This window comes from Acanthochromis polyacanthus, chromosome 18 (assembly GCF_021347895.1).
Source record: "Acanthochromis polyacanthus isolate Apoly-LR-REF ecotype Palm Island chromosome 18, KAUST_Apoly_ChrSc, whole genome shotgun sequence".
NCBI lineage: Eukaryota > Metazoa > Chordata > Actinopteri > Pomacentridae > Acanthochromis > Acanthochromis polyacanthus.
In genome coordinates this window covers 3098299-3112893 of record NC_067130.1, presented here as the reverse complement: position 1 = coordinate 3112893, position 14595 = coordinate 3098299, and the positions used below count along the sequence as shown (strand labels likewise).

Below are 14595 nucleotides of genomic sequence, written 5' to 3'. Positions count from 1 at the left end.
GTCGCCTGGCAGGTTTAATTTTACTTTTATTCAAGAAAAGTTTAAACAAGGGACAAAACTGCAGAAATAAAACTTTCTTTGCTTTCTTTGTTTCACTGCAGTATGAAATATAATATATCAGGTTTAGGTTGTCTAGTGATGTCTGCATTGTTTCAGTCTTCCATTACACTGCCTGTTTTAGAAAACAACAGTGAGAACTAACATAATCACAAGCGTTAATGCTACTAAATTTACAGGGAAATCAAACCAGAGAGCCTAATCTATGCATTTGTAAGATTACAGAGTGAAAGTATGTGTTGTTTAAGTTTGTAAAAGTCATTTTTTTAGAGTAATTTTCTGTGCAGCTTACTGTGCAAAGTCAAGGGACAGGTGCCTCTTACAGTTTATGCTGATGCTTAAGAATACTCGAAAGCAATGTTCGTTTAATTTTCAAAAGGTTGCTGAGTGCAAATAAACAAAGTAAAGAAGTGGAAAGTCCAAACTTTTTTTTTAAAATCAGGCAACAGTTTAGTTGCAAAACAATTAGATCACTAATAAGAAGTGTTTGATTCTGCAGAAGCAAAAACCACAAATGAACGTTTATTGAGAGCAACTAATGCGACAAAATCAATTGTCAAACACAAGAAAACCCTAAACGAAACCAGCATGTAAGAACAGTGTGATTTTCCTCTTCGCTTTCTTCCTCTTCATCTTCTCCTTTGGCGTTATATTTTGCTTTTTTTTCCCTTCACTCTCTTGCTGTTTTATCTCTCTCTCTCTTTCTTGTTTTCCATCTGTTTCTGTTTCTGTCTCAGTCTTGTTTCCTTTTGAAAGCAAACACAGCCCTCCTGATAGCAAAAAGCAGCACCGTTATCAATTACTCTGCGTCTCCTGCACCAAAAAAAAAAAAACCTCCCTGCAGACACAGCACATTTTCCTGGCCTGGAGAGAGAATGAAAGCAGGAGGAAGAAAGAAAGGAAAGAGGAGCAATGGATAAAGGAAGAAGCAGAAAAGGTGCAAAAGAGAATCAAAAGAGAGCCTGAGCAGGGCAACAGAGAGAGGAGGGCAGATGCAGTGAGGCTGTAAAAACGCTCACAGCATTGAACATTATATTGCCTTGCTTAAGGTGGGGCGGGCGATAATGGAGCTGCTTGCACATTATGGCTTTATATATTACAGTATGACAGCTCTGGACTCACATTTCTTGCTGTGTCTGTGCTTGGGATGTCCTCCTTTGACCCCACCAATACACTCACACATACAGAACATTAAAAACAGGCTGATGATGGTCATTACTGCAGCTTCAGAAAGTGTGAGCATATTAGGAAAATGTTACAGACTGGCAGTGTAGAAACAAGAAATATGCAAACTGAACGACTCCACAACAAATACAGTAAATCTGGATCAGCGCTTTCTGTTTCCACTTCCGTAACTCGCATGCTTTTTTTGATGTTTGCGTCAAAATTAGAATTTTACATGTTTTGTTTTGTTCTGTGATACTTGAGCTCTTGAGTAGAGCTTAAAGTAAAACTTCTGCAGAGGTTTAAACAAGCTACTTCCATAAAGCCTTACTAGAACATGGAAGAATATGGATCAAGAAGTATTGATTCTTCACTAAAAGTGGAAAAATCAAAGTGCAGAAATATTCCCAAGTAGAAGTCAGACGTTGAAAGATGTTGTAAAGTCAAACTAAACATAAAGTTTCTAAAGTAGAAGTGCTGCATGCTGTTATCCATCCGGCATGTAATTATTAAGATGATTGTGTGTTGTTTCATTAAATGCATCCGATTTTATAAGCAGAAAAATCTGAGTCATCCCAGGGAAAGTGTTCTCAGCCCCTCCCAGGAACAGATACACTTTGTGCAGTGATATTTTATACACATATAATACAGTTCTCCTGCAACTCTCATCCCTCTGCTGCCGTTTTCTGCCTCCTTCCATGAGCCAACGCCCAGTTGCTGCAGTGCAGCTCGCTTCCCTGTTTCCAAAAACTCTGACCCCTCCCTCTACAGATCTCTACCCCTCTCTCTCTCTGCTTCCTTACTCTGTCTCTCTGCAGTGAGGTAGCAAGGAGGTGACGGGACAGTGGAGGGAGTTTATGCACTGCCCTAGAAACAAAAAAAAATAATGCACATCTGCTAATAAACATGTTGCAATGTAAGAAACTCGGTTTGAATGATGTTGAATCTGCATCAGAATAGTATTTATTGCATTAGCATATACAGCCTTACCTTACTTCTTTGTTGCTCATTTGCTTGTTTTCTGATTTTTGTGGATTCATGACTCTTGCATTTACACTTATGATGCATATTGAAGTGAGATTTCTTCCATAGTTGTTGTGTTTGTGCTATTTCTGTGCAAACAAATGGAATTTAGTTTGATATATTTCTATAATATGCCTTTAAATAAAACATAAGATAAAAAAGGCAATCAGTTTTATTTATCTTTAGAGGAAACACTGCAGCAGAAAAAAAAATCTAACTTTATATTACCTCTTCCTCCCTCCGTCCCTCCCTCCTCGCTGCTGTTGGCAAACTTAATGACCCCGAACAGACTCATCTAGCTCATCAGATCTCCTGGATGTGTGTTTAATTTGTTGGAAGAAGTTCAGAATGGTTTGGGATTTTTTCGGAGACTTTAATAACTTTAATGATCGGCCATTAAAGCGCTGTGTATTTTGTCATCCCAGAAGAAGTGTTAAGCCGTGTTACGTAAGTCAGTGCTGGACCGCTGGGAGTAATTGAAAAGTAAGCAGACACATGGCTTAGATTGCATCTTCTGAGAAGGATGAGGCCATCAGAAAAAGTGAGGAATAGTTTGGGAGATGTCACTGGGATTAATGGCAGAAAGGGACCAGATATTGCTGCAAAGAACAGAAGGCCTTATTCTAGGTCTCAGGGAGAAGATACTCCAGATAGCGGGACTTTTTGCCAACAGCATGTGAATGATGGCAGTAAGAGAGTTGTAGTCGATGTAGACGACGCTGTAGTACTAATCCAACCCAATATCTGATAGAATTTGTATTAATTTACAGTAAAATAACGTCTGTTATCATGAGTGTGGTCCTACTACAACAGGATGGATGGATGGATGGATGGATGGATGGATGGATGGATGGATGGATGGGTAGATAGATAGTCTAATAATTTTTTCCATGACTGCAGGTTTCTCACAACTTTCTAAGGCCATTATATCTGTAAGACCGTATTCTGTTTGTTTGTTTGTTTAAAATCTTAATACATGTTTACATTTACATAGATTTATTTATAAAACTTATTAAAAACTGCTCTTGATAATTATAAATTCCTTTTTGGATATAAACTCTGGATTCATGTTGCATGAAACAATCAATGTCAACATTAAAGCTACTGATAGCTGAAGGGAATAGCATTGATCATCTCATTGCAGTTCTGCTGGGAAACCTTGGTCCTTACATTCATTTGGAAGTTACTTTGGCATTTAGCACCCATTAAAACTTTGTTCTAGACTAAGTAAACCATGGCAACAGGACATTGTGCCCTGTCCAGCTTCAAAAACTGCTCAAGAGCAACTTGGCCATTACTACAGGCAGTCTAAGGTATTGACCTGGTCTCCCCAGATCCCAATCAGATCAAGCATCTGCAAGATGTGCTGGAACTAGACATGGAGGCCCCACCCCACAGCCTACAGGACCCAAAGGATCCTTTGCCAATGTTCTGGTGCCAGACTGCACAGGACACCCCCAGAAGTCCAGCCTCCATGACTTAATGGGTTGGAACTGCATGAGGGGAACCTACGCAACATTAGGCAGCTGGTTTGAATGTTGAAGCTGATTGGTGCAACTTAGTGTTTCATCTCTTCAATCTAGTCTTAGAAATGTGTGCTTTTCCCTGTACTGTATCACAGGAAGTGCAGTGAAGATTTGAAGGGTTTGTTAGCAGAGTGGTCTAACCCACTTTCTGTAGTTTTTGAGAAAAGTTTAGCCCTTTAAGCTTCAGTCAATTCCAGCCATTTTCAGTACAAAAAATCGCTAATATTCTATTTGTAAATAAAAATATGACGAGAAATACAGGGAACATTGGACGCGCATCGTGAGGTGCATTTCCTCGAAAACGACTTATTCGTGGATTCTATACCAACTTCAAGACATGTTTTGGACAAAGTAGTTTACTGGCTTGTTTCGTCTGGATGTCCAAGGTTGGATTATGGCCGTTTTTTGTGGAATATTTTCATCTGTGTGTAATAATGAACCTGGAAATGTGAGTCGCGCTGTGTACGTTAAAGCCGTGTATAGAGAACGGATGGATGGATATTCGTTGTTTGTTGGACAAATGTGTTTATATTACCCGCTGTGGTAATCACATCTGAAAGTTGTTTATACCGGCGGATTCATGAGAATCTAAGCTTTCCATCGGTTATAATGTTTGTATAATCACATTTGCAGCTTCAGACATTTAAGGAAATGTTTATGCAGATCTCAAAGTGTTCCGCGGGCGGAACACTGAAGCACAACGAGTTAATGTATTCAAGAATGGTCTACCATGCCACTGTAATGCCACATTTAGGTTGTGAGCTAGACCACTCTGCTTTTAACCCTCTTATATATAAAGCACCTCTTTACTGCAGAAATTCGGAGCATGCCTGAGGTCCCTTTCAGCCATTCTGTTTCCATTTCAGTGTAGGTTCTACCAGGCGAGTGAGGTGACGTAATCATTTTGCATCAAAGGAGGAAGCCTGGATGGTTGCTGTTCATTGTATTAGCCTATATGGTGAGTGGTACTGGAGAGAAGACTACTTCTCAAAGATGACATCAAGAGGACTGTTAGTTTTTGTTCTTTTCTTTAAGAAAAACCCACCCAGAACTTTCTTAGGGCTACATATCTAGTCTATAAACAACCCAGAAAGAGGTTCTACTGGAGCAGTTCTTGCAGTCATAACATGCTAGCCACACTAAAACAATCCGGAAATGTTTTGATTCTACTTCAGCCCTGCAATAGTTAAGAGTCCCATTGCTTTAGTGGCTTTGTAGGTATGGTGATGGGATCATGTCATGATCTCTGTGACGTCCTGTCTTATCCATCATACCTTCCGTCATATTCCATCAAGTCCTGTCCATCCCCATCACATTATGTTGTGTATGTTATGTCACATCACACTGCCTCATGACATAAAGTGAAGATTAAAGCTGCAATAAAGAAAGGCAGCTGCTTTGTCATGCTATGGGCAGACACCGGACATCAGAGCTCTACGCCTTGGCTGTACCTCCTAATCTATGGAACAAGCTATTTGCCGATGCAATTTGCAGGACCACTGCAAAGCAAACACATTTACTGTAATGTAACTCCTGTAAAGAAAAAAAAAGAGAACACACAATCGATGAGTATTGATTGGCAGCAGCGCAAGTCTTGTCCTCAAGTGCTCTTGAGCTGCTCCTCCAGACCCTGGCAGGTAATCCAAGCCTCAGAGGTCAGCGAAATTCCCGGCAGGTTGATGGAGGCGGGGCTGCAGCTCCTCAGTAAAAAGAGACGGAGCGATCTGGTCGTAGATCCGGTGGTGACATTTTAAAGACAGATTCACCACCTTTCATTGTGTCTCTTATTTGTCCCACAAAATTAACAACAGAAACTAAGGTGCTGTTGGAGGGTGCACGTTTAGGAAAAAATTCAGTAAAGCTCATAAATATGCAAGCTGCACCTCATCAGCTGCTTACGGAAAAGGCTCTGACAATGAAAAAGGAGACTGTATTATAGCCAGTGCAGAACTGCCATGCGTGCAAGTCTCCTCATCAGCAATTCAGATGGAAAGGGAGAAAGTTTGCATTATTCTTCCCCTGGACAGGAAGCTGGTCTGCAGTATTGCAGTGTCTTGGCTTCAATAGGGGTGACTCTGAGATAATTTCTGGGTGTCTGCCAAGTGCTTTTCACCCCCGAGCACTTTGATTCTCACAGAGTGGGTCTCGCATGCTCAATGATCAATGGTTCCTAATGGAGGAGCAGTCATGCACAGCATGATATTTCTAAAGCACATTTAGAATCTGTTTCTTTTTCTAAAGCCATTTTCTTTATTGGAGGATAATTGAATTGAATCAATTTAATTTTTATCATCCATCAGATGTGCACGAGTCACCCCAAGAATATCTTATGTGCTGTCTTGCTCTGATCAGAAGATTGATGCCACACTCATGTTTGTCCAAAATGAAGCCACAGACAGAAGATGGTCAGCTTAGTATAAAGACTGACCAGTGGTTTGAAGAAATCTTACTAGTTTAATCTCTACATAGCTAAGAAACGAAAGAAAAAAAACCACCAATTAGTGGTGACAACTAGAACTGGAAGTTGCACCTGTGGTTCTGAAATAGTTCTGCATAAAACAATCACAAGGTATATATATATCCGTACATAACTGAAGAATTCATATGCAAATGATTACAATATTTCATGTAAAGTTCTAACAGGATAAAATGAAGAAGTCACGACTTTTAATAACAAAAGGCCAGTGTGACACCATAATATACTTTTAAAAAAAAAAAACACTTTTCTCTCCACTATTGAACATCATAACTCAGGAACAGAATGAAAGATCATGATCCTACTATATTTTACTTTTGAGCGGATGCTTTTTATGTTTTTTTTTTCTCTAATCTTGGGGTCCATCTATTAAATTCTTGAGCTGGGTTTCCATAACGTTTTTTTTAATCTTCATTTTGAACTAGATCATTAGAAAAAGGTCACGGAAACGGTGATTTGAAATTTCTAATCCTCAAATAATCAGAAAAACAATCTTCAAAAACATTTCTATGCTTTCTGGAAGTGATTCGTAAGTTAAAAACAAACAAACGTTCATGCGCATAATCGGGGACGTAAACCCCTCTTTCAAAGAAGACATAGTGAATATCTAAGTCAGGTAACTGAACAGGTCCTTTAGCCTAGCCGCGCTAGACAACCCACGGCAACGAATTTAATTCTCTGCCAGGGTGGGTCTAGTTACCCTCCATAAGCCTTGAGGTTGGATGCTCCTAAAACTGGCCGACGAATCACCATGAAGTGTAGAGTCAGAAGGTGGGCGTGACTAAGTGAGGAAAGAGGCGCGATGATTCTGACAGAAACAACCGGCAACAACTAGCCTAGCCGCGCTAGACAACCCACGGCAACAAATTTAATTCTCTGCCAGGGTCGACAACAAAAACGACAACAGTCGTTGAGCTCCATTAGCACCGACTCTGAATAATCTTTCTGTTAGCATGTCTGTAATATACTTGAGCTTCACCCATTGACTGTATAAATAAGGCTTCACCGAACTACCGCATCCTCTGATTTCCGGCGCTCTTGGAGCCTATTCGTTGCACTGATTGGTTGTATACCTACCCAAGTGCTGCAGAGTGATTTGATAGACAACCTTTTAGCCCGCCTCCCTCCCTGTCGAGAGTTCCTAGACCCTTGCGTCTTCAGACCTGGGTCTAGCGCGGCTAGGCTAGAGGTCCTTCTCTAGACAACAAGAAATATAATACCAGCTGACATGAAACAATAATCACAACTTGCACAGCTGAAAACAATTCCTGAAGACTTCCCTCTATTTTTCTATTGGAGATAGTTGAAGTTTTGTTTGATGGATTATGTTGTCTGTTAGCAAATTATATTTCTTCTTCTCTGTTTATTAGAGACATTGTAGCCTACACTGCCACCTTCTGACAAAACACGCATGCCAGTTGATGGATAAAAAAGTCTAATTTTTATTTTCTTTTGCCAACATTTTGAAGGTTCAATTTGTTTTACACTTATATGGAAACACGGCTATAGTCTTCACTGCGTAGATGTAAACTGCACCTGTACTGCTAAGTGAAATTTTACAGTGCCATGGTGGTAATTCTTATCTTTATGCTAAGTTAAGCTCATCGGGTCCTAGCTGTAGCTTCATATTTAACAAACTGTTAAACTGAAGCAGTATGGGATGTTTCCAGAAGTCCAATGATGATACTGTGAACCATAATCTGCTCACATCAGTCCTATAATCCAATAACAAACAATCTATTGAAAAGTTCTGTTATCTTTTATTGTAATATATGGTTCATCCTGTACTTTAATAATCATTAAAGTTGATATATTTTGGAATATAAAACACACTGTTCCATTGTCCTGTGGTGCAGCAGCTGAACTGCTGAGCAAACTATAATGCTTTTTTTTCTTTTTTTTTGAACTTATCTGCATCAGTGCCCTTACATACCAATATGCTATTTCTGCCCCGCTGAGCATAACTTAATCGAGCTAGCTGTGCAGTTCTATAAACAGGCATACCATGTTTTACGATCATGCTGAGGTTGCTTAATAATAATAATAATAATAATTCTGCAGAGCTGCAGTGCAGTTTTACCGAGTGACACATAATAGCACCTCCTCATTACAGAAACTAACGTCGGTAAAAGAAGGAACAACATTTTTCATCATATAGACTATCACATCATATTTTGCTTACATTTTGATAATGACAGAGGTTTTGCAGCTGATCTTTTATGTACCTTGGTAGATTCACTCATTGAATCTTTGCTGACATCTAGAGTTTCAAGCGTGTAAGTGTGTCGACACGCAGCAATAGCAGGAACTGCAGTCGCCTGTGGGAAAAGCACCTATAACTATATTAGAAACAATAAATGATAAGAAAGCAGAGAAATTCCTGCATAAAATATTTACACAGACTAAGTCTTGTTGGCATTTTAACCACTAGTGAATCTGTGAATGTCCACATGATGTACATTCAGCTGCTGGTAATGATATTAGAGTTGGACTTGCAGTTTAACTCAGACTAAAACTGTGGAGAAACATCATTCCACATCCTTTCCAAATCTTTCATATAATCCTGTTTTTTAACCACATAACCATTTTTTAACCAAATAGTTTCATCTGCTGTGACACATAATTGATGACGCCTATTCCAAGAATAAACACTGATGAATTTGTTGCATGAAGGTGAGGAGAAAGATGTGTCCTCTGTTCCTGCACTCACTGCCTCTTCTTATTTCAGAGATGGCCGTAGACTTTATATTGGACGCAGCAGCAGCACTGGCTGAGTCCCAGAGTGTTTTTTTTTTTTTCTGCTGAGGGAAGTGCAAGTCATCGTCAAGGGCAAAGAGCAGAGGATACACCGTCTGCTTTGGAGTTAGGCCAGATGGCATGTGACACAACTGGAAAGGCACTGTGAAGAACAGGACGTTTCAGGGACATTAAACAAACATACGCATGTTATTTCTTAATGTATTTCAAGCAAGAACCATAGAAATAATGAGAAAACTCATAAACAAAGGGCAAAGCCAAAAATAAAGTAGAGATTAAAATAATAATAGTGAAATGTTAAAGTCACAGTCAAAAATTCCCATTTTATTTTGATATTTTTTTTAATTTCAGCAGAATCAAACAGCAAAGTCATGTTCATGCACAGAATGTTAAATGAAAATTTAAAAAAATTTCAGATAACCCTGTAAGATCTAAATATAGAAAAAAATACCAAAAAATTAAAAATGTGAAAAAATGTTATATTTAAACATAAATCTAAAAAAAAATTGAGCAAATGAGCAAAAAATAAATAAAACTAAAACTAAAATTATATATATACATATATATATAAACCCAAATGTAGAAAAAAATTGAAAATAAACAAAAAAGCAAGAATAAATCCTGTAAAATGCTGCTTTAAACATTGTTGCCTTAGGGGAAAACAAACAGTTGCTAAATGAAAACTTGCTGCAGTAAATACTGTGAAATTCAGTGTTGGTCATCAGATTCACAACAAAAGTGTTTGGTTGAGTGGAATGTTATTTCTAATGGATGCATCCATGTTATGTATGTAGTTTTTTTTATTTACATTTTATACATAAACAAGGCAGGTAACAACTTTACTTTCTTACCTGTCTGTATGAAATAGCTGCTACTTAAGATTTAAAGGTGTGCAGAGTTAATTTAGGTGTTTCCAATTACTTTCCAAATGTGGAAAACAGACTTAAAAAAATTCTCTATCTTGATAAGTTTGATTTTTTTTAAATTCCAGGACTATGTTTTTAAGTTCTCCATACCTGTGACTAAACATGTTGTACCATTGTACAATCACTGTGATCAGTTGTAATGCACACAAATAAATGTTAAACTGAGTCATAGGGTTGTTAAAATTGCACTTACTTTAATCTCTGGTTGTTTCTAATATAAATTTTAAAAGGACAGTTCATTACATATAAAGATTTTTCAAATATACTTGTTCTCCTTTGCACTAAAACTTCAGAAAAACTTAGGCTTATTGTTACTTCTCGGTAATTATGCTGTAAGTTTACTGGTCCGGCCCCTTAGAGATCAAATTAGGCCGTATGCGGCCCCTGGACCAAAATGAGTTTGACACCCCTGTCCTCAAGGATATTTTGCTTGACAAATGAAGCATATTGGAGCAGTAACTTCCTTTTGCCACCTGATGGCGCACTAACACAGTGAACACGAGCTGTCCAAAGGTGTTGCAATGTTGTTTAAGGCTTTAAATAGCAGTGGTGTGTTTGTAAATCTGAGCTCTGTCAAATCATGAATCACCATCCACTGAAAAACATTTAATCTGCTCACTAATGTACAGCTTGACATGCTGGCAATAAATATCACACCTTTACACTGCGCAATTTATGGATTGATGAACCATGACTCTGCTGTTGTAACTAAGGATGATCCATAATTCACTTCTGCAGACGTAAGACTGCTTAGTTTAGTGTGCTTTTTATTTATACAATCCCTTACTGATAAAGTGTTGAATTATTTAGTCAGAGGCGTGCAGTGTCCTTGGGAATCCTCTTCAGCATACAAAATAATCCCAAAAGCACTTAGGGGACAATTGGAAGTCTGCCTTTATTTTGCTCATGAAATATGTAACAACATGTCCAAAGATATTAGAATGGCTCACACAGCAGTTTTAAAAATATTCTTTTGACAGTTGTTTCAGTTTCTAGCTTCACCTTGTGCCTGGACTTTGTATGTTATGTAGCTACCACTAAACTAAGGTTCAGGCTGGGTTTGGCTGAAGTCTGTCACAGGGTTTCTCTTATCTCTGAGGTCTTCAACAAACCTTCTTAAAGACAGGTTCTCTGTAGCCTTGTTCTTTTACCCTACAACTCCTATGATGACTAAGATGCTGAGTTCATTTCACCTCACAGCAGCTTCCACAATGTGTTGCCACAGATGACAGTCTTCTTCAGGTAGCACAGAAAATTTGCAGCTTCATCATTTTCTATATTTGGCATATTTGGCCGAGCAGCTAATGGACCCAGCGCTTGTATTGCCATCATTTTCATCAGTGATGGATCCCAGCACCATCTGCTCCAACTCCCTATTTCTGTTTTTTTCTTTTCTTCTTGAAGTACGTGACATCACAATTGTGAGCAGATTCATAATGTCCTGCTGATATACCTGAAAGTGAAACCTCATTCTCACTGTGACAGATAAATTCATCTTTATTTAATTACAATGAACAAAAATATGAATAAAACATGCGAATAGACTTCTTTTCTGGCTTTCCACTGATTAGAAAAGGGTAAAATGTAGGGAACTGTCAAATTCTTGACCACTGAGTTAATCTACACCAAAGCCGGTTATACCTATAAAGGATACTGGTGTACAGATACTCCTCTGACCAGTGACTAACATACCGCCTTAAAATGCAGCTTTATTCAAATGATGTGATGGAACAGATGCCAATGGAAAGACAGAATGGGTTCCTGCCATGTTTACATGTCAGTTAGGGTTGTGGCTAGTAACATGATCGTCCACAATTTGCCATCCAAGGAATCGTTTCAGAGGTCTGTTGGTGCATGATCATGTCCCCAAAATGTCTGCCAACTTTGCCCTTCAGAAACAATGGGACAACATTCAACAAGTAGGCTCTACAACCTCATTAACTCTTTGTGTTGCAGATATGTCGCACTACGTAATATAAACAGTGGAGACACTTGTTACCAACTTGTGATTTATGGTCTGTGAACCCACTCACAATCTGCCCATTCTCATTCCTAACATGGTGCGTCCTTGATTGTTTCATGTCCATTCTGTTATAGTGGCGCTATATCTTTAAAAATTAAAATATTCTGTGTTTATATTTTTGATTCAGTGTAAGTTATGCTTGTGCAACCACACCTTCTCAGGTTCACTGCAACTTACCAACAGCTTATTTGGCCAAAATGGAGAAAACAAATAGATTATTCTTAAATATTACAATTCACAATAACTTACCAATGAATGAGCATGCATATTATGGGGTAAGCAAAGCAATTTCTTGCTATTATCCTTGCATTATCTTAAGGTTAGTATGGTTGCTAGTAGTATCCGTAAGCCATTGCTTCTAAAACTTTAGTGTTTGCTATCTAAAATGTTTTAGTTTTGTATATGTGTGATATGTCTGGTATATAAAGAGCAGGAATACCACTACCAGTAAAATACTGGCGGAATTTTGATACAGTGTTAGTTTTGTTAGCTTAGCCCTGCAAACGTAATCCCAATGTTAGCTTGGCCAAGTATGTGCTAGCTATGACATATCGGAGCTCAAAAACGTTAACGTTGCGTAGCAGGCAGTTAGCTTGCGTTGCTAACTGGCTAACTAGCAGAAAACGGGCAAACTGAACTAGCACCATACAGCAGGGCTGGTAAATGAGTGTTTGTCTTTGAATTAGCCGCAGTTGCATTACGGCTTTCAGCTAGCCAGTTAGCAGCGCAAGCTAGCTAATTAGAACCACAAGCTAACTAGCTCCCAGTTGTTTTTGAGCTGTGTCATTTTATGTCCTCCTCCAGCTTTGATTCTTATGTTTGTGAGAGAAGTTATAATGTAGTCCTCTTCATTTATATATGAAGAGTTCATTTGCAAAAACGGGTAACTCCGTTTTCCGGAAACTCAGTTTGTTATTGTTTACTTGAGATAACAATAATAACACTAATAATTTATTTTTTTCTCTATTTTGTCATGTATTTTTCTACTGAGTCAAATCCACTCAACTTCTGTTTGATTGATATTATCTCAAGTAAACAATAAAAAAAAGTTTTCTGAAAATTTATCAAAACGGAGTTATCTGTTTTTGCAAATGAACTCTTCATATGGTAAAAGTGTGGCTAAGCAAAATACTGCAGCTCAAAATATGTTGCTATCAAGTTAAATTAGATCGGTGGAACTGCAACAAAGCTGGTAATAGCTTAGCTAGCATATACTCATTTTATTGACAGTACTGTTTCACACATTTGTACCTATATAGTTATACTGACATATAAATCAGAGAAAAGTCTCATGGAAAGCAGTAACTAAACTTAGATTTAATGCTAATATAAGCAGAAATATAGTCTTTGCATGAAGGTGTGTGCATCAATGGGATGTAATCTTCAACAGTCCTATTTAATATAGGTTTTGAAGACGCCTTTTTATGAGGTGTTCATGTCTTTGATGTTGCATTGATGCCATGCATTAAAACACTTGCACAAATAGTGAGATATTATCCTCAACAATAATATTAAATCATTTAAATAAATGCATTTTAACTGTTGCACTGTCAGCTTTAAGATGAGTGGCAAACTTAAGTCGTATTTTCAAGACAACATGCAACAAACAACAGGGATACCTGATCTCTCTCTTCCTGCACAAGGTGAATTAATGAGGTAGCGTAAAAACAACGCTACACTGGACTAATGCTTTCATTGTGGTTTACTCGCTGCAGTGTCTGAATGACTGGTCATCTGAAGTATCTGTGCCTGCCAGAGACCATTTGCCCCATTACTGAATAAACCGCAATGGGAGCATTAATCTTTTGATATGCACACAGCCTTCAGTGGTGATGGCATATCATTTTTATGTGGAATAGGGAATAATTACTGCGGTTATTATTGACAGCTGTTCCAGTGAAGGCTATGGCATAATGGCATATATTTTGTTTGTTGCCTCTAGCCTCATAGATCCATTAGCACAAGGAAATTCAAAGTTGTCACATTTTACTCACAAGCAAACACACATTTACGTCAAGGTATACAGAGTTAGGGGTAACATTTGGAACTTGGAATGTCTAGTTTTGAAGACTGACCCATAACCACAGAATTGATTTTGGACTCGATGTGATTGAATGGATGTGGCGTTAATCCACTGGTGGATTACAGGTATGAATATGAAATGTTTGCATTCTCAGTCTTGTCACATTGCCTCTTTGTTGAAGGCTCTGCTGCACTTTACATTGCCTCATCATTCTGCAGCGAGATGGTGTTGCAGGGGCGGAAGGGGGAATGAAAGAGATAGAGGAACAGCAAAGGGGTTTGATCTCAGTAGATGTTCCCTCTGGTGATGAGCAGTGGGTATCAGAAGGTAAATGCATGATATCACTGCAATAAAGAGACAGTACGTGGACAAGAAGATGTAGCTGTTAAGGTGGCAACGAACAGATGAATCATGTTGTCATTGACTTCCTGTTGGATGTAATTCATTTGACATTTCATTTGGGTTTCTTTGGGAGTTTTGATCACACTGAAAAATGACAAAACATTTAGTTTATTACATTAAATCGCAATCTGTTCAGAAAAAAAGGACTAAAACTCATTAATTACACCTCAAAATATAAAACTGTGTGAAACTGGTGTTAAATAATATGCAGTTTAGAA

The 14595-nt window shown here is 38.3% G+C and overlaps 1 protein-coding gene across 1 annotated transcript in view; it reads left to right on the top strand.

Annotated features, from left to right (window-relative positions):
• LOC110957178 (ankyrin-1-like) overlaps nucleotides 1–14595 on the top strand; it is a 145209-nt gene that overhangs the window by 18278 nt on the left and 112336 nt on the right.